This window comes from Globicephala melas, chromosome 2, assembly GCF_963455315.2.
Source record: "Globicephala melas chromosome 2, mGloMel1.2, whole genome shotgun sequence".
Taxonomy (NCBI): domain Eukaryota; kingdom Metazoa; phylum Chordata; class Mammalia; order Artiodactyla; family Delphinidae; genus Globicephala; species Globicephala melas.
Window position 1 is genome coordinate 118,942,031 of NC_083315.2, and position 26,706 is coordinate 118,968,736.

At 34.5% G+C, this 26,706-nt stretch overlaps 1 pseudogene; it reads right to left on the reverse strand.

Moving 5' to 3' along the window:
* Positions 1–350: 350 nt before the first annotated feature.
* LOC138842568 (tigger transposable element-derived protein 1-like) overlaps positions 351–26,706 on the reverse strand; it is a 189,728-nt pseudogene continuing 163,372 nt past the window's right edge.

A 26,706-nucleotide genomic window follows, 5' to 3' on the forward strand; every position in this document is an offset into this window, starting at 1 on the left:
AAATGTGTTCAAATGATTTGAAGGCTTAAGAGAACTTGAAGAAAAAAATTTTTAGAACTAGCTGTTGAGAGGCCATTGATGACATGTAATTACACAGTTTATTTGGAGGTATTTAAACTAAGTAAAATAGAGCATTAACTATAGGCACATCTTGGAAATATTGTGGGTTTGGTTCTAGACCACTGAGATAAAGTGAATATCATCATAAAGTTAGTGACACAAATTTTTGGTTTCCCAGTGCATATAAATGTTATGTTTATACTATACTGCTGTCTAATATGTATAAAAAGTATTGCCTAAAAAAAACAATTTACATAACCTTGATTCAAAATACTTTATTGCTAAAAATGCTAACCATCATCTGAGACTTCAGTGAATCATAATCTTTTTGCTGGTAGATGGTCTTGCCTCCATGTTGGTGGCTGCTGACTGATCTGAGTGGTGGTTGCTGAAGGCTGGGGCAGCTGTGGCAGTTTCTTAAAATAAGACAATGATGTTTGCAGCATCAATTGACTCTTTCTTTCACAAATGATTTCTCTGTAGCACTCAATGCTGTTTGATGGTATTTCACCCACTGGAAAACTTTTAAAATTGGAGTCAATCCTCTCACCCTGCTGCTGCTTTATTAACTAAGTTTATGTAATACCCTAAATCCTTTGTTGTCATTTCAATAATCTTCACAGCATCTTCACTGGCAGTAGATTCTGTCTCAAGAAACCACTTTTTTTTGCTCATCCATAGGAAGCAATTCCTCATCTGTTAAATTTTTATCATGAGATTATAGCAATTTGGTTACACCTTCAGGCTCCAATTATAATTCTAATTCTCTTGCTATCTCTACCATATCTTCAATGACTTCCTCCACTGAAGTCTTGAACCTCTCCAAGTCATCCGTGAGAGTTGAAATCAACTTCTTCCAAACTCCTGTTAATGTTGATGTTTTCATCTCTTCCCATGAATCACAAATGTTCTTAATGGCATCTAGAATGGTGAATCCTTTCCAGAAGGCTTTCACTTTACTTTGCCCAGATCCATCAATGGAATCAGTATCTATGGCAGCTATACTATTATGAAATGTAATTCTTAAACAGTATGACTTGAAAGTTGAAATTACTCCTTGATCCATGAGCTTCAGAATGTATACTGTGTTAACTGGCATGGAAATAATATTAATCTCATTGTCTGTCTCCATCAGAGTTCTTGGGTGACCAGGTGCATTGTCAGTGAGCAGTACTATTTTGAAAGGAATTTTTTTCCTGAGCAGTGGGCTTAAAATAGTAAGCCATGTTGTAAACAGATGTGCTGTCATCTAGGCTATATTGTTCCATTTACGGAGAAAAGGCAGAATAGATTTAGCATAACTCTTAAGGGCCCTAGGATTTTCAGAATGGTAAATGAGCATTCGCTTCAACTTAAAGTCACCAGCTGCATTTGCCCCCAACAAGAGAGTCAGCCTGTCCTTTGAAGCTCTGAAGCCAGCCACAGACATCTCTAGCTATCAGAGTCCTCGATGGCATCTTTTTCCAACAGAAAGCTGTTGTGTCCACATTGAAAATCTGTTGTTTAGTGTAGCCACCTTTATTAATGATCTTAGCTAGATCTTCTGGATAACTTGCTACAGGTTTAATATCAGCACTTATAACTTTATGTTATGGAGAGGACTTCTTTCCTTAAACCTCATGAACCAATCTTTACTAGCTTCAAACTTTTCTTCTCCAGCTTCCTCACCTTTCTCATTCTTCATAGAATTGAAGAGAGTTAGATTAGGTTCTTGCTGTGGATTACGCTTTGACTTAAGAGAATGTTATGGCTGGTTTGATCTTCTGTTTCAGAGCATTAAAACTTTCTCCATATCACCTATAAGGCTGTTTCGCTTTCTTATTGTTGTGTTCACTGGAGCAGCACTTTTAATTTCCTTCAAGAACTTTTCCTTTGCCTTCACAACTTGGCTAACTGTTTGGCACAAGGCTTAGCTTTTGGCCTACCTCAGCTTTCGACATGTCTTCCTCACTAAGCTTAATCATTTATAGCTTTTGATTTTAAGTGACTCTTCTTTCACTTGAACACTTAGAGAGATTTGAGGCTTATTAATTAGGCTAATTTCAATAATGTTGTGTCTTGGGGAACAGGATGGCCAGAGGAGAGGAAGAGGGAAAGGGCAATGGCCAATAGGTGTAGCTGTCAGAACACACACCACATTTATCCATTAACTTCATCGTCTTATATGGGCGCAATTCATAGTGCCCCCAAACAATTACAATAGTAACATCAAAGATCACTGATCACAGATCAACATAACAAATATAGTAATAATGAAAAAGTTTAAAATATTGGGAGAATTACCAAAATGTGCTACAGAGACATGAAATGAGCAAATGCTATTGGAAAAATGGCACTGATAGACTTGCTCAATACAGAGTTGCCACAAACTTTCAATTTGTGAAAAATGCAATATCTGTGAAGTGCAATAAAATGAGGTATGTCTATATATCAATCAACTCAAGTATATAGTCAAATTTTATGGCATTTTAAATTCAGTGATGTTTGATGGATATCTTTTCACTAATACTTGATAAACCAAATCAAATGACAAGTAAAAACTTTGAATTATGCATGTAATTGCAAAAAGAAAGAACATAATCAAGGCATGTGAATTTTCATTACACTCTTGAATTTATTTACAATAACTTTATCATTAACTTTCCTTTATAAAATGGAGTTGTATCTGCTTTCACATCCTCCAAGAGGCATTTTAAAAAATAAATAATGGTTATGAAAACACATTAAAATATTTTTAAGAATATTGTAAGTACATGGTATTCCTATTACACCCCAAGTTTCTATTTGCTGTTAAGAAAGAAAGGAATAGATAATTCCCAAATTTCTAAAATCTATCAGCAGGAGAATTGTCTAGTTCTTATACTGAAATGCTATGTAAAACTTAAATTGTTATGTAAATTTACAATAAATTAAACAAAAAAATGGTTAATTCAGAGTCTGAAGAAATAATCACAGAAGAAAATTAATTTGGCTAGTATTCCATTCTCTTCCTTCCTTCATGCTATGGCCTCACTTTTCTCGCTCTTTACTGTACTGTAGAGATAAAGAATATGAAAAATAATATGTCAACTGTACTTCTTCTTTTTAAATTTGCTTATCTTTACCTGTCTTGGGAAAAATTAAGCTCACTGACTAGATTGGAGGTTGAGTTAGATAAATAAACAAGAACTAACTAGTACTTCTGTTATCAAAGAAATAAAAGAGACTATTATTTACCATACTTAAATATGCTAATTAATATTTCAGGATAATATAGGTTACTGTCGTGGAAAAGTTGCTAGTTTCTCTAAACCTCAAGTTCCTATCAATAATATGGAAATTATCCAACTTACTGTATTGTTATAATTTTTAAATGAGATCTTTAAATGAGATATTCTTTCATGTTGCTAGTGACTAGCACAATGCTTGGTAAAGATTAGATATTCAATAAAGGAGAGCTGCTTTTATTTTTATATTTTACTGATCGTAAATTGAAAATTACTAACAATTATATTTAGTTTAATAAAAACCGCTATTTCCAAAAATAAACCTCCGCTAAAATACAGACTCATGACATTTTTGCTCCTTGGATATCAATTTCTTCATTTTTGGGGAATAAAGTATATTTGCAAATTGTACCAGCCTCTACAAATTCCAGATAAAGTCCTAATTTAAATTATAATTTTCCTTTGTATTCCTTGGAAACATGACTCTACACATCACTATCTGCTCTTTCAAATCGGACCTATAAATAAATAATAAATACTGTTATTATCTTCATTCAAAAAAAATCCTGAATATTATTATTTTGAGAAACAATTATGTTTAAGCTATGACTTTCTTTACTGAATTTGTTGTGTTGCTGATCCAAATATAACTCATGCTATTCTTAGAAGATATTTAAATAGTCAACAGTATATTTCATTTATGTGAATTGAAGTGAGATTATGTCATGTTTTTAATGAAGTAAATCTCATATTTATATCAGAAAAAATAAACATTAGTTTTCTTATAAGATTTATGGTTTCTAAATTACATACATAAATGTAAGCAATAAATAATTATTTTTTAATTATAAATTAAAGGAAAAAGACATGGTTTGCTTTTGGCCGGACAAAGCAACTAGGTGACCTATGTAATTATTTATTTGATCAAGTGATTTTTGTCACATGACTAAGCACAATCATCATTTCATGCATTAATTTGCATTTTTTCTCATATAGAAATGTATACATTTTCATATTACATATGTTTCATACTTCTAGAATAAATTTCCACACTCTAGATTCTTTTCCATGTCATTATTTCTAGATCAAAATATTTTAAACTACTTATCTTGGCATTATAGTCATTCCAGTGTCTTAATATTGATTGCTTATACACAGATGAAAGAGGTTATTTTCAGGGTGTCATTGTTTTAGTGGCCTTGTTTAAACTGCTCAGCAAAGAAAGGTCAATCTGAGTGACTGTTTACTGCATTATAAATTGCTTGTGTTTTGTATATTGGCATTAGGGACAGACTGAAAAATGGATACTCTAAGGTGGAACTTCTTAAAACTGTAAATTTCTGAGGTCCTAGAACATCATATATCCTGGAGAGATCTGTTTTGCCTTGGAATGTAATTTAAGGACTCTGTTCATAATATTGTAGGAATTTCTTCTGCCAAACCCTTTATGAGAAAAGAGAATATCCTTCTGTACTCTTTATGAAATTCAGATAAGTTGAAGCTAAATTTGGGAAACAAATTGTATATTTAACCTTTCAACAAAAAAATATATGTAATCTAAAATTCACTTTTACAAAAATGGATTGGCAACAAAATAGCAAAGCTTATTTTACTCTTGATTATAAAATTTGAGTAAAGCTGCATTGCAGAAGACATAAGATTATTCTCCGTTTGGTATGTTGATATGTATCTTTGATATGCCTTATTTTTAATCTCTGGCAGTTGATTATCTTTCAGAAAGACAAGAAAAAGATGTTTTTTTGAAGTTTACTAAATGTTGTCTCCTCTGGGGGAGAAGTAGAGTTTAGTGATTTAATTGGATATGTTGAAGTTAGCCTTGAGAGAGTTACAAATACACTATTGACTCAAAAATTGTTTATCTGTGAAGATTCATTTTATGATGAATTTTACATAGCCATATTCAGTGCATTATTTCTTGATGAAAGTCTTCATATGTCTAGCATTAATTTAATGCAGGCTTTTAGTATTGATGATAAAAAACATAATTTGTACTCTAAAGCATTTTATTGATATTATTTGATTTTTCTTGAATCCTAAAAGATAGTTTAGGGAAACACTATTATTGTCCCAATTTCAGAGATTGGGAAACTGACCCAAGGACTGTCAAGTTTTGAACCCAAGCTCATTAAACTCTATTGCCATAATTCTCTATTAGTTATGTAACTGAGACTGGAAACTCTTGCTTCTTTACCCACAGGGTAAAGAAGTAATATGTGTTTTTTAATTTTTTTAACATCTTTATTGGAGTGTACTTGCTTCACAATGTTGTGTTAGTTCCTGCTGTATAAAAAAATGAATCAGTTATACATATACATATATCCCCATATCCCCTACCTCTTGCTTCTCCCTCCCACCCTCCCTATCCCACCCCTATAGGTGGTCACAAAGCACTGAGCTGATCTCCCTGTGCTAAGTGGCTGCTTCCCACTAGCTATCTATTTTACATTTGGTAGTGTATATATGCCCCTACCACTCTCTCACTTTGCCCAGCTTACCCTTCCCCCTCCCCATGTCCTCAAGTCCATTCTCTACATCTGCATCTTTATTCCTGTCCTGCCCCTAGGTTCTTCAGAACCATAATAGACATTTCTCCAAAGAAGATATACAGATTGCCAGCAAACACATGAAAGGATGCTCAGCATCACAAATCATTAGAGAAATGCAAATCAAAACTACAATGAGGTACCACCTCACACTGGTCAGAATGGCCATCATCAAAAAATCTACAAACAATAAATGCTGGAGAGGGTGTGGAGAAAAGGGAACACTCTTGCACTGTTGGTGCATGTAAATTGATACAGCCACTATGGAGAACAGTACGGAGGTTCCTTAAAAAACTGAAAATAGAACTACAGTACGACCCAGCAATCCCACTACTGGGCATATACCCTGAGAAAACCATAATTCAAAAAGAGGCATGTACCGCAATGTTCATTGCAGCACTATTTACAATAGCCAGGACATGAAAGCAACCTAAGTGTCCATCGACAGAGGAATGGTTAAAGAAGATGTGGCACATATATACAATGGAATATTATTCAGCCATAAAAAGAAACGAAATTGAGTTATTTGTAATGAGGTGGATGGACCTAGAGTCTGTCATACAGAGTGAAGAAAGTCAGAAAGAGAAAAGCAAATGCCATACGCTAACACATATATATGGAATTTAAAAAAGAAAAAAAAGTTATGAAGAACCTAGGGGCAGGACAGGATTAAAGACACAGATGTAGAGAATGGACTTGAGGACATGGGGAGTGGGAAGGGTAAGCTGGGACGAAGTGAGAGAGTGACATGGACTTATATATAATACCAAATGTAAAATAGATAGCTAGTGGGAAGAAGCCCGACAGCACAGGGAGATCAGCTCAGTGCTTTGTGACCACCTAGAGGGGTAGTGTAGGGAGGATGGGAGGGAGATGCAAGAGGGAGGAGTTATGGGGATATATATATATATTTGATTCACTTTGTTATAAAGCAGAAACTAACCCACCATTGTAAAACATTTATACTGCACTAAGATGTGTGTATATATATATATATATATAAAAGCCAATTAAAGCTAAAAAAATAAAATTAAAAATCTTATTAAAAAATGTCTTTAAAAAAATAATCTACAAACAATAAATGCTGGAGAGGGTGTGGAGAAAAGGGAACCCTCCTGCACTGTTGGTAAGAATGTAAATTGGTAAAGCCACTATGGAGAACAGTATGGAGTTTCCTTAAAAAACTAAAAATATGTGTTTATTTTTAAATGATGATGGTGAGATGCTCCCAAAGCTAAATCCACATCCTGTATTTGTTTGTTAATTGCGCTGCTTTGTTGAACCCTAATGTTTCTGAGTTCCCTTAGCATTCCCTAAAGTGATTAAGAAAATAAAATATTTTACTAGTAAAACAATCCTTATTTCTCTTTGTTCACTGATGTGGAACTATATCTTCTGCCGTAAAGGTAATGACAGTAGCATTATGTTAAGGATTTTTTTTTTTTTTTTTTTGGCGGTACGCGGGCCTCTCACTATTGTGGCCTCTCCCGTTGCGGAGCACAGGCTCCGGACACGCAGGCTCAGCGGCCATGGCTCACGGGCCCAGCCGCTCCGCGGCATGTGGGATCTTCCCAGACCAGGGCACGAACCCGTGTCCCCTGCATCGGCAGGCGGACTCTCAACCACTGCACCACCAGGGAAGCCCAATGCTAAGGATTATTAAGTGAGGAAATTTTTCAAAGGAAGAAAGAGGTTGAAAAATATCCCATGTCCAAATCTCTCCTCATGTAATAGACGTCTGCCATTTTGCTGCCCAGCATCTGTTTAACTTTCTGAAAACAGCTTTTTTGTGTGTGTGTGAAATTACCCTTCTACCAGTTGATCTAGTAAGAGAGTCTATCCAAGTCCTGTTTCAGCTAATCGATGGGAATGAAACTTAAGCTGATGTTCTTCCCTGGGAATTTAAACTTTGGGCAAAATGAATGAAAAAGCTGAGCAAGATTGGAACTTACTCATCTAAAGTAATTCTTGGTACCTTGTAGAGACTTACACTGTTTAACCGCTAAGTCTTTTCACTTTTTTCCCCCTAAATCATGCTCCTCAGTATGATTCTATCGTCACAACATTGGAGAAGGGGTAGGATTGTGGAAGTTAAGGTGTTAAGGAAGTCTAGGTGGGAAAAAAATGATTAAGTAGAAAATCTACTCTTTTGGTCCCTGATATATTTTAAGAAGAATGAGCATGGAGGAAGGGTGGCAGGTGTTGAGATAAATGTGTCTTCCTCTCCCTTATCAGGATGGAAGTTACTGAAGGAGGAAGTATTTAAAAGAATTGTGGGCAAAGTCAAAGAAATAGGGGCTTTTTATTCCTCAACTATCTATTTTGGACTTTGGAAACTTACTGAAATATAACAAGATGGGATAAGTACACCTGAATATTACCTGTGCTATAGAGTGTTTAGCCACCATGAATGTCTTCTTTTGGCTTCCTTGAGTTGCTCTTGAACTTTGTTTCCAATGAGACACAAAAAGATATCAAGTAGTTCCCTCATGGGTCATGTAGCAAGATGTGATTATGAGGTCAACAGCACAGGGACATCACTTGCTTGGTAGGATTTGAATAGAAGTCATAGCCAAAACTCAAGGGATATGAAGCACTGACAATAGTTGATGTGAGGCAGAGTCAACAGGAAGAGGTGACCTGTGGAGCTTATCTAGTGGAGAGTAAACTATTCTCAAACAGCAAAAAGGTGAATAGTGACTAGGTGGAGAGTAAATGCTAATGCTGCCAGGGTCAGAAGGAGTAGTCGTAGTCAGCAGAAACTGATCCTCACCAGTTTAGTAGCAGGGACCGAAGAAGGGCCAGAAAACAGTGGAGAGATGGAACTCTATTCTTTTCAGAGATCTCAAGAATACAGTAATATTTTCTGTAGCCCCAATATATCATCTTAGGAGGAATAATAGAGAGAGAGCAGAACATAGAGAGATGACTGATTTAATAGTTTAAAATGAGAGGCTGTAATACCATAAACTGGCTAATTTTTTAACATTGATTCTTCTTTTCTGAATCTATCTGACTAGTTTTATCTGCAAATTCACAGAGTAACTGATCAAAAGTGACTTAGACAACAGAGGCCTATTTTTATCTCACATAACAAGATTCCAGAGGTGGAAAGTCCCAGATGTAGCACAGAGATCAAGATTGTAACTTGGGGGCCAAATTCCTTTCATCTTTCTGATCTGCCATCTTTAGTATGTCAGCAAAGTCATCCTTCCTGGTTATAAGATGGCAGCAACAGCTCCAATCATCACATTCTAAACACATTCAAAAGCAGGAAGAAGGATATTGAGGGGTAGGTGATAAAGGCAATAATATATATATATACTTCTTATATATACAATCATATATATGTGTATTTATATATATGTATGTGTGTGTGTGTGTGTGTGTGTGTGTGTGTATATATATATATATATAGTCCTATTTTTATTAGGAGAAATATATTTCTGAACATCCTTAAGCAGACTTCCAATTTCCAGTTTGTTATGTAGAAACCTTAGGAAACACCACTCCATCCTAACAACAAATAAAATGCTGAACAAAATAAAATATCAACAACTCTTCTTAGCTCCATAAGAGAAATGAGGTCACAGGGTGAACTGCTGCCCCCTTCCCCAAGTTGTAGAGACTGACATGCTGATACAGAGAATCAAGCTAACCAAAGCAGAAACCTACCAGCTGAAACTTCCATGGAAGTCAGGGCCAGAGTAGTTTACCTGAACTCCAATTGATGAATTTCTGGAGGCTCAGTGTGTAAAAGTGGGAGATAAAAACTTCAAGTTTACAGGGGTGTAGTTATGGCAGAAGACGGCAATAAAAAATAAATGTGTCATCTGACGTGAAATTAAAATGTAAGCTTTATGAGAGCAAGAATCTTTGTCTGCTTTGCTTAGCCATTAGAACATCATCTAACACATAATAGACACTTGATACGTAAATAGTGATAAATGTTACAAAAATAGATATAGCGTGATAAGGTGATAGAGAGTGATAAGTGAGCGTTACTTAAGCTGGAGGGATTGATTTAGCTTCACCTCTTGGATGAGATGAATTTTAGTAAAGGCTTGTATGTACAGAGCATATCTGGGAGAATGTTCCAGGAGAAAGACTAGCATAAGCAAATTTTCAAGGAAGGGAGTGTGCTTGGCACATTTGAGGAACAATAAGAAACCCAGTATGGCTGGAAGCAGGGAGAGAGTGGTATGAGTTGAAATCAGAGAGATAGGTAGGACCAGATCACATAGAGCTTTATGAGTCATAGGAAGGACTTGAATCTTATTAAATGTGATAGAGGAGATGGGAAGCCACAATCTGAGATGTGTCATGCTCTAGTACATATTTTTAAAATATTTTGGTTGATTTCTTGAGCAAAGGCTGTAAAGGAGCAAGAATGGAAATAGAGAAACTAATTTTTATGCTATGATTATCATTATTATCACACTTTTAACACTATTATTAACTTCTTTCTTCACTGTTGAGAAATACTATTCTTTAAAAAATGTCTTCACCCAAATGATTTATACAATAAAACCATGAGGAAAGCAAACTTAAAAATTCAGATCTGGAAAAGAACCAAATGGAATCTCTAGAAATAATTGAAAAAAACACTATTGTTAACAAAAATTTAGTGGATCAATTAAACAGCAGATTGACACAGCTGAAAACAGAATATGTTAACTGGAGCTGATCTGACTTATGAATTAGAATGCAGTTTGGAGAAATATAGGAGTGGAAATTAACTGAGATAGTAAGAGATATGGGAAATAGGTTGGCAAGTTCCAAACATCATATTCAAGAAGGTATTAGAATTAGTGAAAGTAAATGTATGCTGGTATACAAGCTGCAAATTTTCTGGAGTATATAAAAAGTAAACATTTTCACAATCAACAAATACAGGAAATCCTTAGCAGAACAGTTTACAAATAAAACCATCCTGTAATATTGTAGTGAAATTGCAGAACACAAAAATGAAAAAGTCTTACCAAAGACAGTGAGAAAAGACCTACTATTACAAATTAACCTGACAACAGATATATCAACAGCAAGAATAGAATCCAAAAGGAAAAGGAATAATAACTTAAAAATGCTAAAACTGGTAAGATAAAATAACTATCAATCAAGAACTTTGTACCCAGTTAAATTAGCATTCAAGATTGAGGATGAACTAAACATATTTCCATTAAGTAAAGACTGAGTGAGCCTGTCATACCTGAAAACAATAATTCAGGGGGAAGAAGTTGAATTCCAAAGGAAGAAATGAGATGCAAGTAGGAAAGATTAGCAAATAAATTAGTAAACTTAAATCCACATAAGAAATGAAAATAGTCACTCATTTTGAAGTGTGAAAACAAGGTCAAAAAAAAGTAATGGGAAAAACATCAAAGAAGACATGAGGGGATAATTATAGTTAAAACTTTCTAAGATTTTTTATATTGCTGAACTTTAAATTTTTATGTCAAATATACAAGTTCAAAATGTATTGCCATCCATGAAGACTAATAGAATGTATAACATCTAAAATAGTAAAGAGGGAGATGGAACTAAAAAGATAAGAGTTTAGCAATATACTTAATGCTAAAGAATAAAGAAAAATTTACATATTTCATAATATATGAAGTAATATAGCAATATTTAAAACAAATTTATAGCTTTAATTATATACAGTAATAAAAATCACAATTTAATAATCTAAATAGCCCCATAAAAGTCATTAATTAAAGAAAAATAAACATACACAATGTAGAAGGAAGGGTTAATAAATATAGGAATATACTTAATGAGATAGAAAACAAAGAAATATTTTATTAGGCTTTTTGAAGTTGTTCCTCTGAAGAGTTTGGTTAAATAGTAACTTATTTGTTGAATCAAAGCAAGAAAAAAATATAATGTTAGAAATAAAACGTGTCTATAAAAAGGGATTGAAAATAATGTAAAAGTTTTTATTGGAATTTATTTGCAAAGATTAGATTAAATAATTTTTAGGGGGGAAATATAATGATTTTTTTTTTTTTATTTTGTTGAGGATTTTTGCACCTATATTCATCAGTGATATTGGTCTGTAATTTTCTTTTTTTGTAGTATCTTTGTCTGGTTTTGGTATCAGGGTGATGGTGGCCTCATAGAATGAGTTTGGGAGTGTTCCTTCCTCTGCAATATTTTGGAAGAGTTTGAGAAGGATGGGTGTTAGCTCATCTCTAAATGTTTGACAGAATTCACCTGTGAAGCCATCTGGTCCTGGACTTCTGTTAGTTGGAAGATTTTTAATCACAGTTTCAATTCTACTACTTATTACTGGTCTGTTCAAATTTTCTATTTCTTCCTGGTTCAGCCTTGGGAGATTATAACTTTCTAAGAATTTGTCCATTTCTTCCAGGTTGTCCATTTTATTGGCATAGAGTAGCTTGTAGTAGTCTCTTAGGAGGCTTTGTATTTCTGCAGTGTCTGTTGTAACTTCTCCTCTTTCATTTCTAATTTTATTGATTTGAGTGTTCTCCCTCTTTTTCTTGATGAGTCTGGCTAATCAATTTTGTTTATCTTTTCAAAGAACCAGCTTTTAGTTTCATTGATCTTTGCTATTGTTTCCTTTGTTTCTATTTCATTTATTTCTAATCTGATCTTTATGATTTCTTTCCTTCTGCTAACTTTGGGTTTTGTTTGTTCTTTCCTTTAGGTGTAAGTTCCTTTAGGTGTAAGGTTAGACTGTTTATTTGAGATTTTTCTTGTTTCTTGAGGTAGGCTTGTATAGCTATAAACTTCCCTCTTAGAACTGCTTCTGCTGCATCCCGTAGGTTTTGGATCGTCATGTTTTCATTGTCATTTGTCCCTAGGTGTTTTTTGATTCCCTCTTTGATTTCTTCAGTGATCTCTTGGTTATTTAGTAATGTATTGTTTAACCTCCACGTGTTTGTGTTTTTTTACGCTTTTTTCCCCTGTAATTCGTTTCTAATCTCATAGCGTTGCGGTCAGAAAAGATGCTTGATATGATTTCAATTTTCTTAAATTTACTGAGGCTTGATTTGTGACCCAAGATGTGATCTATCCTGGAGAATGTTCCATGCACAGTTGAGAAGAAAGTGTAATCTGCTATTTTTGGATGGAATATCCTATAAATACCACTTAAATCTATCTGGTCTATTGCATCATTTAAAGCTTCTGTTTCCTTATTTATTTTCATTTTGGATGATCTGTCCATTGGTGTAAGTGAGGTGTTAAAGTCCCCCGCTATTATTGTGTTACTGTCGATTTCCTCTTTTAGAGCTGTTAGCAGTTGCCTTATGTACTGAGATGCTCCTATGCTGAGTGCATATATATTTATAATTGTTATATCTTCTTCTTGGATGGATCCCTTGATCATTACGTAGTGTCCTTCCTTGTCTCTTGTAACATTCTTTATTTTAAAGTCTATTTTATCTGATATGAGTATTGCTACTCCAGCTTTCTTTTGATTTCCATTTGCATGGAATAACTTGTTCCATCCCCTCACCTTCAGTCTGTATGTGTCCCTAGGTCTGAAGTGGGTCTCTTGTAGACAGCATATATATATGGGCCTTGTTTTTGTATCCATTCAGCAAACCTGTGTCTTTTGGTTGGAGCATTTAATCCATTCACGTTTAAGGTAATTATCGATATGTATGTTCCTATTACCACTTTCTTAATTGTTTTGCGTTTGTTTTTATAGGTCCTTTTCTTCTCTTGTGTTTCCCACTTACAGAAGTTCTTTTAGTATTTGTTGTAGAGCCTGTTTGGTAGTGCTGACTTCTCTTAGTTTTTGCTTGTCTGTAAAGCTTTTGATTTCTCCATGGAATCTGAATGAGATCCTTGCTGGGTAGAGTAATCTTGGTTGTAGGTTCTTCCCTTTCATCACTTTAAGTATATCATGCCACTCCCTTCTGGCTTGTAGAGTTTCTGCTGAGAAATCAGCTGTTAACCTTATGCGAGTTCCCTTGTATGTTATTTGTTGTCTTTCCCTTGCTGCTTTCAATAATTTTTCTTTGTATTTGATTTTTGCCAACTTGATTACTATGTGTCTCGGCCTGTTTCTCCTTGGGTTTATCCTGTATGGGATTCTCTGTGCTGCCTGGACTTGGGTGGCTATTTCCTTTCCCATGTTAGGGAAGTTTTCTACCATAATCTCTTCAAAAATTTTCTTTGGCCCTTTCTCTCTCTCTTCTCCTTCTGGGACCCCTATAATGCGAATGTTGTTGCATTTAATGTTGTCCCAGAGGTCCCTTAGGCTGTCGTCATTTCTTTTCATTCTTTTTTCTTTATTCTGTTCCACAGCAGTGAATTCCACCATTCTGTCTTCCAGGTCACTTATCCGTTCTTCTGCCTCAGTTATTCTGCTATTGAGTCCTTCTAGTGTAGTTTTCATTTCAGTTATTGTATTGTTCATTTCTGTTTGTTTGTTCTTTAAATCTTCTAGGTCATTGTTAAACTTTTCTTGCATCTTCATGATCTTTGGCTCCATTCTTTTTCCGAGGTCCTGGATCATCTTCACTATCATTATTCTGAATTCTTTTTCTGGAAGGTTGCCTATCTCCACTTCATTTAGTTGTTTTCCTGGGGTTTTATCTTGTTCCTTCATCTGGCACATAACCCCCTGCCTTTTCATCTTGTCTATCTTTCTGTGAATGTGGTTTTTGTTCCACAGGCTGCAGGACTGTAGTTCTTCTTGTTTCTGCTGTCTTCTCTCTCGTAGATGAGGCTATCTAAGAGGCTTGTCTATAATGATATTTTTAAGGAGGAAAAATTATAACCATTAAAATACTTGAAATCTATGCTAAAATAACATCTGGGACGAATAATTTTTCTCTTATTCTATAAAAGTAACCTACTCCTATGCAGTATTAGAGAATAGAAAAGGAAAATTGTCTCATCTTATTTGATGTCTCATATAATCTTAATGAAGAAATTAAATGAGAGATTTGATGTCCTGTTAATATGAGCAGGTGAGGGCTCCAGAATTTAATGTAAATTTGGGAAAAAGAGGGACTTCCCCAGTGGCTCAGTGGTTAAGAATCCACCTGCCAATGCAGGGCACACGGGTTCAAGCCCTGGTCTGGGAAGATCCCACATGCCGCGGAGCAACTAAGCCCGTGCTGCTCTCTAGAGCCCGTGAGCCGCAACTACTGAGCCCAAGTGCCACAACTACTGAAGCCCTCACGCCTAGAGCCCGTGGTCCGCAACAAGAGAAGCCACTGCGATGAGAAGCCTGCGCACCGCAGCAAAGAGTAGCTCCCGCTCGCCACAACTAGAGAAAGTCCACACGCAGCAATGAAGACCCAATGCAGCCAAAAAGAAAATTAAAAAAATAAAATAATATTAAAAAAAAAAATTTGGGAAAGAGAAATGATTTAATTATTCCCAAGACTAGTGAGTTGGAACCTACCAGTAATACTAGAATTGGCCACCTTTATGTTATATGCTTCCTCTTTATTTGAAGCCATGAGTCTAAATAATTATTAAATTCCTCAATAAAAAGTAGGAAAATTTCAGTTCAGGAGATGTTTGTATAACACATTAGTGGGCTACTTGGAAACATATACCACCATTTACACTTTGAGGTCTAAAATTTTACCCTTGTTTTTGGTTTTATTTTGGAATGGTTTATTTGGAGACATAATTTATAAACTATGTGAACTGTGGGTTTTCCTTTGCCCCTCCTTCTGAGGTTTAGTTACCACCCTGAAAGTGCTATGAGATTGTATAACATCATGTTTATGAAAGTGTTCAAAACCAAACTGTTTACATTTTGGATTATTATAAGCAAAATGTATTTTCCAATAATGCCTTATGTAAGAAAGCTGATAGCTAAAGGATTGCAATGAGAATAGGAAAGTCAGAACTAAAATATTATTTCTTTGTCATGGGAACCTGTTAAGCATGTTATCTCTCATTTGTATTTTACCTGAATGACAATCTTGTGGGTGGGGGTGGGATGGGGGTGGAGAAGAGGGGGTGTCATCCATGATATTAATAGTTTGTCTTATATTTTTAACTCATTTTTTGGGGTATTTTTATTCATCTCCTTTTCTTATTTGCCTACTTTTACCAGAATTTTCTAATTGTAAAAATTTGAGGAGCAAATATCAAATGTAAATGAAAAATGGAAACTCTGGAAACTCTAAAAAGATTTTAAAAAGCTAGATGAGCTTTGAAACAGTTATCCACCCACCTCGTATTACTTACAGTGCAGAACACTCAATTTTAAATGTAACTCTCCAATTCCACAGCACAGAAAACGAGACTATATATATCATTACAATCCCCAGTAGAGGTAATGAGAGCATATGCCCAGCTACAACTATCCATTGAGATAATGAGATTATAAATACTATACTCCTACTGCTTCCAGGTGTAATGAGAAGCTACCGTTTTATAGTCATATTTCTTGCAATCATCCTTGAGACCAGGAGACAGTGAATTCAGAGATAACCTAATGAGGAACAGAAACAGATAACCATTTATCATAGCCTTTCCAAAATCAGCTCATGAAGAAAGGCACAAATGGCAACAAAGTTACTGAATACATCTATTTGTTAACTAATATCTGCTGTTCTTAGAGAACCATGAACAATGAAAGCACTATTAAAGAGGCAATGACCTGAAATACTCTTCTACGGAGTTAAACATCATACTAACAGCTCTCATAAAAGTAGGGTACAATTAAGAGCTTTTTGGAAATACTCATTTAATGTATTTCTTTCTCTTTTAAATTAAAGAAAAATCAGTGTCTAACCCATTATTAATAACATGTTTTTGGCAGTAGTATTTATTTTCTGCAGCCAGAGGATATTTATATTCCTTAGGTACATACACTTTTCTAGAGGTATTTACTTGTGTTCAAAAATGTGTGGAAAGAGCTTCAGGCTCAGTTTGGGAATGGGGTGGGGGATTAATTGTCATGTAATCCAAATTGGAAAATTTTTTATATACTTCTGCTCAATTTCTATACTTGAAAGTTAATCCCCCAAAGTAAAATATCCTTGCGTGTAAGAAAATGTGATTCTAGTTTTAGGAAGATAAGAGTAAATTTTTCACTCTCTGCTGCCTGTACTAAGTTGGAAATTTTTTATCTCTGATTATTTTGAGCCTTTGCTAGAAGTTTTGAAGTAAAATCCAGGTTTTGAGTGTTTCACAAAATTATTTCTGCCTACCTCTTAATTTCATAATCTACCACTCCCCTCCCATCCCCTGCTGCTTTAAGATCCAGGCACAGTGGTTTCCTTACTACTTGTTCAATATATCAAAATATTTTCTAGGCCTTGTTCACAAAGGGCTTAAATCCACTTCCCCAGCTAGAAAATAATTTTTTCACTCATCTCCTTTACGTGTCCAAGCTGAAGAGGTTTGTCATTCCTAATCATTTTGAGACCACTCTTAACCCATCAACCCAGTCAGGTTACTGTCTTATGATACATTTCCATTTTGTTCTTAGTAATTATCATAATTGAAGATATATTTCATTTCTGTTATTTAATGTCTGTCTTCCCCACATGAACATAAGACGCAAGAGGAAAGAAAACTTTATTGTGTAAGTTATAAAACAGGAATGTAACACATGCCTGGGACATTATATTGCAATATAGATGAGTGATAGATAGAATCAATGACTATGTATAGATAACCATAAATACTTTAAAACAAAAAGAATTGAGACTATGCTTATCCTTTGTTGGATATGTATTTCTAGATACCTAACACGATTTCATATATATATGAAATTACATACACATATAAATCTATCTATCTCAAGATATGTGTACTTGGTGTGCTTCTTGTTACTGCTACTAGGGGGTTTTTGCTTCTAGGCCTTCTCATCAGACAGAACTAGGAAATATAAGTATGTATTCTAATTCATGAGCACATAGACATCTATATTTCTGTGTCTGTCTGTATATGTATAGCTTTAACAAAAACATACATTTATATTTATACCTCTAAATTCAATCTAATTCTACCAGGTTCATCTTAGCCCTCCACCTATCCTTATTTGTTTTTTTTTGTTTGTTTTTTTTTTGTTTTTTTTTTTTTGCGGTACGCGGGCCTCTCACTGCTGTGGCCTCTCCCGTTGCGGAGCACAGGCTCCAGACGTGCAGGCTCAGCGGCCATGGCTCACGGGCCCAGCCGCTCCACGGCATGTGGGATCTTCCCGGACCGGGGCATGAACCCGTGTCCCCTGCATCGGCAGGCGGACTCTCAACCACTGCGCCACCAGGGAAGCCCTCCTATCCTTATTTGTAACTTTCTTCTCTGACAGTGAGAAACTTGGCTTTCTTTTTCTGTGTTTACTTATTTGGCCAATCCTAGTGTATATCTAAAGTAGCTTCAGAACTACTAATCCATACCCTTGAAAATGTTCTAGCTTTAGCTAGAGAAACATTCATGATTCCAAAACAGAGGTAATGAAAGTAGAGATTTGACTTTCTTCAAATTGAGAAATTCGCTTTTAGAAAGACTTGGAGGGGAACTTCCCTGGTGGCGCAGTAGTTAAGAATCCGCCTGCCAATGCAAGCGACATGGGTTCAAGCCCTGGTCCGGGAAGATCCCACATACCACTAAGCACGTGGCAACTAAGCACGTGTGCCACAGTTACTGAGCCTGTGCTCTAGAGCCTGCGAGCGACAACTACTGAGCCCATGTGCTACAACTACTGAAGCCCACGCACCTAGAGCCCAAACTCCACAAGAGAAGCCACTGCAATGAGAAGCCCGCGCACCACAACGAAGAGTAGTCCTCACTCGCTGCAACTAGAGAAAGCCCGCACGCAGCAGTGAAGACCCAAAGACGAAGACCAACACAGCAAAAAACAAATAAATAAATAAATTTATTTTACAAAAAATAGAAAGACTTGGAGGAAGCCCATCGTTTACCAAAGTGTTCTTCAACAAGTCCTCATTGCTTGCTGCTAATTTCATCTTTAGCTTTCTTGATTCCTTGAGAAACACATCCAATCTAAATCTTCATTTCATCTCTCTGTCTAGCTTTGTGGAACAACAACCTGTTGTTGTGCTTGCATTGTAATTTGACATTATTATGGTGCCCAATTTCCTACCTTTGTTGTCTAGTTCATTTCAGAGCAATTGCTAGTAAGAGTTGTCCCTGCTCCTTACTTACCATTTAAGGAATCAATGCTAAACCAAATAGAGGGGGTAGTAGAAACATTTTTAATCCTTAACCTTTTAATCTTCTTATTTCCACCATTCTTAGCCTCATTCAAGACAATTATTCTTTAGAAGTCCCTCTTTCCCTAGATGACATAGCTACCCCATTCTACCATCTTTACTCAGGCTAAAACTTTAGAGACATTGTTGATTCTGCCCTTTACTTTGTTTTAAAATCTAATTAATGGCTTCACAGTTTAAATGTTAAGTTATCTTTCTCAGATTGGTGAGGCTTCTTTCATGTTTTTATGTCCATGAGAACCTTTTGTAATAATGCGAACCAGCAGAACATTCTGCATGGGAAATTGCAATTACTTGCCCCTATGCCCCAATGTATTCTGCATACTGCTAAAAATAACCTTATTAAAACAGCTGATGATATGTTTTCTAGGGCCAATTAGATCACATAAGAATTAAGTACAATTTCTTAATCAAATATTCCAATCTTATTATGCTGTGATTTCAACCAGCACTTCTGGAGGTGATCCTTGCTCTTTCCCTTGACATCCATAACCCTCTAGTAAAAATAGAAAACTCTACATTCTATGAACCTTCCTTCATTTTAATTTTTCCTGTATTATTTTCTTTGTGTTTCAGAAGAAAAGTTATAGACCTAAAGACATATATTAGAAATTTTGAATTTCTGAGTTTTACTGATATAGGCACCTCTCTTAAAGGCTAGAAAAATAACAGCAAATTAATCCTAAAGATAGTACAAGAAAATATAAAGTTAGGAACAGATATCAATAAAATAGAAAACAAATATGCAATAAAAAAATCAACAAAACTTAAAGTTGGTTTATTTAAATGTAAAATTGACAACCTTCTAAGATTGACAAGACTAATAAAAATATATGTATTATATAATTATGTATATAATAATTTATATGTATATCATTTCAGTGGATAAAAATGAAATGACTTAGATCTACAGATATTAAAAAGGTAATAAAAAGATAATAAACTATATTAAAGGTAATAAAATAGTATTGTGCATAATTTTATGGCTATATATACCCAAAGTGACACAAGTTGAGATTTAAAATTTATATTAAAGGTTTACCTCTATTGAAGAAATTGAAACAAAAAAGTCCTTCTTTCAAAGAAGTAAAGTTCATACAATTTACTAGTGAATTTTTCTAAATAGTTAAGGGCATAATAAAATACCATTTTTACATGAATCTTTTTTGAGAATAGAAAAAAGGAGCATTTCCTAATCTATTCATTTTTAGTGGTTAGCATAGTTTTTATAATGAATCATGAAAAAAACTTTACAGAAAGGAAAATTACAAGTTAATTTCTTTCTGCATCTTAACATACATGCATGCATAGCCTAAACAAAATATTTCAAATAAATTCCAGCATGGATAAAGAGGATAATATGTTTGCCCAAGTGGGACCTATACCAGAAATACAAGTTTGGTTTAGTATTCAAAACTCAATTATTACGTTGTTATGTCATTAAAAAAATAAAGGAGAAAATGCAAATGGTCATCTCAATAGATTCAGGAGAAGCATCTGATAGATTCAACCACACTTAAACTGTATAAAAATATAGAAAATTTGGAATAGAATGGAACTATCTTAATTTGACATTTTATTTTAAAAACTATCATTCTTAATGATTATATATTGAAAATTTTTATCCTAAGACTAGGAAAATTAAAAGGATGTCTGCTAAGACTCAGGATATTCAATGCTATATTTGAGTTATTAGCCATTGCAGTAAGCTAGGAAACAAAATATATAAACAATGTAAGAGAATAAATAAAACGAATGAATATATCATTATAATGTATACAGAAAATCCAAAAGAATCTACAGACTTTATTAAAGTTAACAGTTAATCAAAGTTTCTTAATAAGAATCAGTGTCCAAAATTTAATATTTTTATATATTCTCAGAAAATAATTAGCAAATAAAGCTGAAATATTCAACTCCATGGCATCTAAAGAAAATTAAATAACTAGGCATAAGTCTAACACAAGTTATATAAGTCCTCTAGGCTGAAAAAAACCAAAATTCTATTAAAAGGAACTAAAGAAAAACTAAAATCTCCTCTATTTTATTTACAAATTCAATACGATTCCATTCAAATTTTCAGCAGATTTTTAAATTAGAAATTCATAAGATGATTTTAGAATGTATATGGGAATGAAAATGACCAAGAAAAACCTAATTACTGATATTAGTTTTCTATTGCTGCAAACAGTTGCCACAAGTAGTGGCTTAAAACAAAATCCATTTGTTATCTCACAGTTTCTGTAGATCACAAGACCAGGCACAGCTCAGATGTGTTCTGTACTTAAGGTCATACAAGGGTATAATCAAGGTGTCAGCCAGGCTGCATGTTCATTTGGAGGACTGACTAGGGAAGAATCTATTTCTAAGCTCATTCAGGTTGTTGGTAGAATTCAGTTCCTTGCAGCTGTGAGGCTGAGGTCCCTGTTTTCTTGGTGGCTGTTAGCCACGGGTGAGTCTCAGCTCCTAGAGGTAGCCCTCATGACCTAATCACATAGCCTTCTTCAAAGGCAGCGGGAGAATCTTCACTTTGGTACATGATAGTCATATAATGTAATGTAATCATGGGAATGACAATGCCATCATTTTGTCTATATAACATAAACTAATCAAGGGAGCAATTATTCCACCGTATCCCCAGGTCCTGTCCACACTCAAGGGGAGGGGACTATGCAGGGTATGTATACCAGGGGTTGGGAAACTCGAGGGCCATCTTAGAATTCTGTCTGCCACAGTATTCCCTAAGCATAAGAATTAAGCCTAAGGATGAACACACCAGTCATAAAGGCTAATTATAAAGCTGGTTAATAATGTCTATTATTCATTCAAGGGTAGACAAATATGGTAATAGAAGAAAACTGAGTGACAGTAAACAGACCCACACACGTAGAACTGCTATTTGGTTTAAAGATGATAATGTAGTTCATTGAAGAAAAGATGGTATTTTCAATAAAGAATGGTGTGTCAATTAGATAGTTACCTTGAAAAAAATTGAAAACATAAGCAAATCTTCACCTCCTACCTTACATCATACCACAAAAATCAATTCCAAATGAATTGGATGTTTAAATGTGGAAATTAAAACAATAGAATTTATATAAGATAACATATGGAAAGATCTTTAGGACCTTGAGTTCAGCAAAGATATCTTGAGTAAGAAATAAACAGCATTAATCATATACATGGATAAATTTGGCTATTTTAAGTTAATTTGTATTTGTCAAAAGTACCATTAGAAAGTAAAAGTACAATGCACAAATTAGAAGATATTTTTCAATATATGTCAAAGAACTCATACACAATATATGAAGAACTGACTTTTGGAGTATGACAAAAGAGAATAAGTAGCCAATAAACATTAAAATTTGTTTAACTTAATTTTTAATAATATGCAAATTAAACCCACAATATTATACAATTACACATCTACCAGAATGGCTAAAATTTAAAAGAAACCTAAAAATTGACAATCCAAGTTTTGGTCAGTATGTAGAGTAATCGGAAATTTTATAGATTACTGTCAGGAAAGTAATTTGGTAAAACCACTTTGGAGAAAAGCATAATTGTGTCTACAAAAGCTGGTCATATGCAAATCTTATTACTCAGGCATGCTGCTTCTAGGTATTTACCCTCATGTATGCATCAAAAGATATGGAGAATATTTATAGCAGCACTATTTGGATTTGCCCCAATTTGGAAACAACCCAAATGTCTATTAATAGTAGAATGGATAAGTAAATTTGGTATATTCAGGGTATGCTAAAGAGCAATAAAAATTCATGAACTATTGCTACATTCAAGTAGAAAGATGAATCTCATAGATGTTGAATCAGAGAAACCCTATGCAAGAGCATGAATTACTGATTCAATTTATATGAATTATAAAAACAAGAACATCCAACTGATTGTGATAGAAGTCAGGATGGAGACTACTCTTGGCAATAGAAGTAAAGAAACTGGGAGGGCCATATGAGAGCCTTTGTACTGAGTTTTCTGCACATACACTAGTCTATACTTGTGTATGTGCAGCTTGTGAAAATTTGTTGAACTGTAATTTCATGGTCTGTGCATTTCTTGGTATATATGATATATTTCAGTAAACATTGTCTTAAAAAAGTACTTCAGCTTTGTAGGGTAGTGTTTAGGTAATTTTACTTAACTTTTAATTTGCATTAAATTTATACACACATCAAAAGTCTACATTTAACTGTGATAATTACCTGTTAATGCATTTATTTGTGCCTTGTATACTAAAATCAAGACTTGTGCTTGACTAGAGAGTACAATGTGACTACAAATTATTCAGTTTAAATTGTGACATTGAGAGCTTGTTGTTAGCCTGAACTTTGATGATGATAGTAATTTCAAGCAATTTACTCCATGTTTCCCCAAAGTGCACTTTATTTTGGGTACTGTAATATATTAATTTTATTCTTTTCCCCAAGATAAAAGCAATATATGCTTGAAAATATATGCAATGCTTTCACGTTGACTACATGCAAATTTAATTTAAATTAAATTTCAAAGTTAACTTTGAGTTAAGGTTTTTGTAATTCTGATTTAGTTTGTCTATCAAGTAAATACATTTCTAATCAAGAAAGCTATCACTTGGTGGTTTTGCATCAAATGTCCATAAAATAAATTTTTACCTGGGTTATAATTTTTAGAAGTATTGTTTTCTATTCTATACTAGTCTGACAGCTAAAAGATTTTAAAAAATGATTTACAGTCATCCCTTGGTATCCATCAGGGATTGGTTCCAGGACACCCTACAAATACTAAAATCTGCAATGCTCAAGCGCCTTGTATAAAATGATGTAGTATTTGTGTATAACCTATGCACATCTTCTCACATACTTTAAACCATATCTAGATTACTTATACTATTTAATACAAAATAAATGCTGTGTAAATAGTTGCAGATATGTGGCAAATTCAAATTTTGCTTTTGGAACTTTCTGGAGTGTTTTGTTTTTTTGAATATTTTTAATCTGTGGTGGAACGCATCGATATGGAGGGCCAACTGTATATCATTTCCAGAACACTTTCTTAGTCCACTTATGTTTATTTCTGATACTTGGTGAGAAGAAAACTTTGAATTTCAATGAGCTCATTTTTTTTTGCGGTATGCGGGCCTCTCACTGTTGTGGCCTCTCCCGTTGTGGAGCACAGGCTCTGGACGTGTAGGCTCAGTGGCCATGGCTCACGGGCCCAGCCGCTCCACGGCATGTGGGATCTTCCCAGACCAGGGCACACACCCGTGTCCCCTGCATCGGCAGGCGGACTCTCAACCACTGTGCCACCAGGGAAGCCCCCAATGAACTCATTTTAAGAAACATTTCCCCAGCTTCTAAGAGTAAAAATTTCTCCGAGGGTTATAGACTTACAGAGTTCACAAATCATTTATCCATAGTAATTCATAGGAGGACAGTAAACTGTAACTGTGACATCTCCAAATCTTAGAAAAAAACAGTATTTAATCTAACTACATTTATCTGCCCTTACACGAGGGCTTAAAGCTTTAGGAATAAAATCTTGAAATTTTATAAAAGTCTGTAATAGTCTTACAAAATTATTTCAGATTAAAAAGAATTAATTTTATCACTTTAAAACACATCAGACTCTAAATGTATTTTTACCCAGGCATTTTTGAGTAAAGATTTTGAGGAATAGAAAACATAACCCTATTTTTTCTATTTCTAGCCTAATCGAAGAAAAAAATCAGTGTGGCAAGGAACATTTTCTAGATAACTGAAGCGTAACTAACTAAACATCAAAATGTTTAATTTTATTATCTTTAATGTAAATAAGAGGGAACTATTTCAAAACCCTTCCTGCCTTCTTAGAGACTAGTGAGGATAACTTGGCCATTTCTAGGAGTCTTACACATCTCAGGCTGCTGTAATAAAAATACTATAGGCTGGGTGGCTTAATAAGCAACAGAAACTTATTTCTTACAGCTCTAGAGGGTGGAAGTCCAAGATCAGGGTGCTAACACAGTCACGTTCTGGTGAGGATGCTCTTCCAGATTGCAGACTACCAACTTCCTGTATACGCACATGGCAGAGTAAAGAGGGGAAGCAAGCTCCTTCATGACTCTCATAAGGGCATTAATCCCATTCATGAAGACTCAACCCTCATGACCTCATCTAAGCGTAATTACCTCTCAAATGCCCCACCCCTTGATATCATTAAATCGGGGTAGGATTTCAACATGTCAATTTTGGGGGGACACAAACATTCAGTCCATAACACTAGGTGACCCTTAAATGGATCAGATATTTTCAAATGTTATCTAATTTGGGCCTCTATTATAATGAACTATATAGCATGTTTTCTCCAGTCCGTATTATTTTACTTGAACTAAATATCAGTAATATAACTTTTTTCATTTCAGGCATTTGAAATATGTTTGGGGAAATGTTTAAGTATTCTCAAATTCAATGAAGAAACATTTATTAAATACCTCTTATATGTCAATCACTGTGCTAAGATTTGGGGATACAAAGATGGATTAAAAAGGGCCCTGATCTAAAGAGTACATGGTGATAACAGTCAAGTAAATTTTAATAAGGCGTAATGTCTATAATAAGTGTAGATACTAGGTACAATGATGATAAGAAACACAGATATACCTAAGTGGAAAGAGAAGTCAATTCTGTTGCGTTTTTTCCTCCTAAGTTTAGAGACATGATACTTTAAAGATTCATAAAATCAGTCCAGTAAGTTGTGATCAATATTTAAAAAAAAATAGATGAATAGAAATTATGAGATGTATCAAGTAGTAAGATTAAGGATTTTTATGTGAAACTTTTTTTCTTATATATGTATACACAGGCATACATGAACATATTTGTGTACTTGGCTGGTCTTTAAAATACATCCCAATCATATTGGGAGTCAACATCTAAAAAGTTTTAAAAGTTTTTTTCTTTTTTTGCACTACTGAAATAAGAAATAGGAGATGCAAAACATAGACAAATAAAACAAGATATCATATTCAACTTACTATAGTTAGTTTTGTTTGTCTGGATTGTAGACTATGTGTTAGGGAAATAAATGGAGGGAAGATGTACGTAGAAGCCCCATAATGTAATGTTTTAAATGATCTTTAATGAATTATACTTTTGAAATTTGTTTTATCAATAGGACACGATGTTTCTACTGTCACAATATAAGCCACACTTTTCTTCAATTATACATAAAGATTAAATTTGAACAGCAAGGTAAAGTTAAAAGGAAGTGTTTATTGTTTATGTGTTACTCCAGGAATTTGGGGGCAAGATGATGGGATTAATATTTTTTTAGCCCAGGTACCCAGTCAGTTATTCAAAGATCAAGAGATAACTCCCAATCAGAATGAACAGGAACAGGTCTGGTGGTAAGCACAATCCTTAAGCTCCAAAGCATTTTACCTGAAATGAAACAGACTCATTTAGGGGAAGAAGTGTGCGAGTGCTTCAAGTTGGTTTAGGGGGTACATGAGAACTTGCTAATGTGAATGGATGACTTGGGATGTCATGTGTGATGCCATATCCATTGTCTTTTGACCCTGTCTTTGGAAGAATTTGAATCAAAATATTATAGTATGAGGTCAAGAATAATCCAAGAATTATATAAGAGGTTGTAAGAAATTCGTAGGGCTCTATTTTTGGCCTATTAGATGAATTTTAAACACATTTCAACTCAATA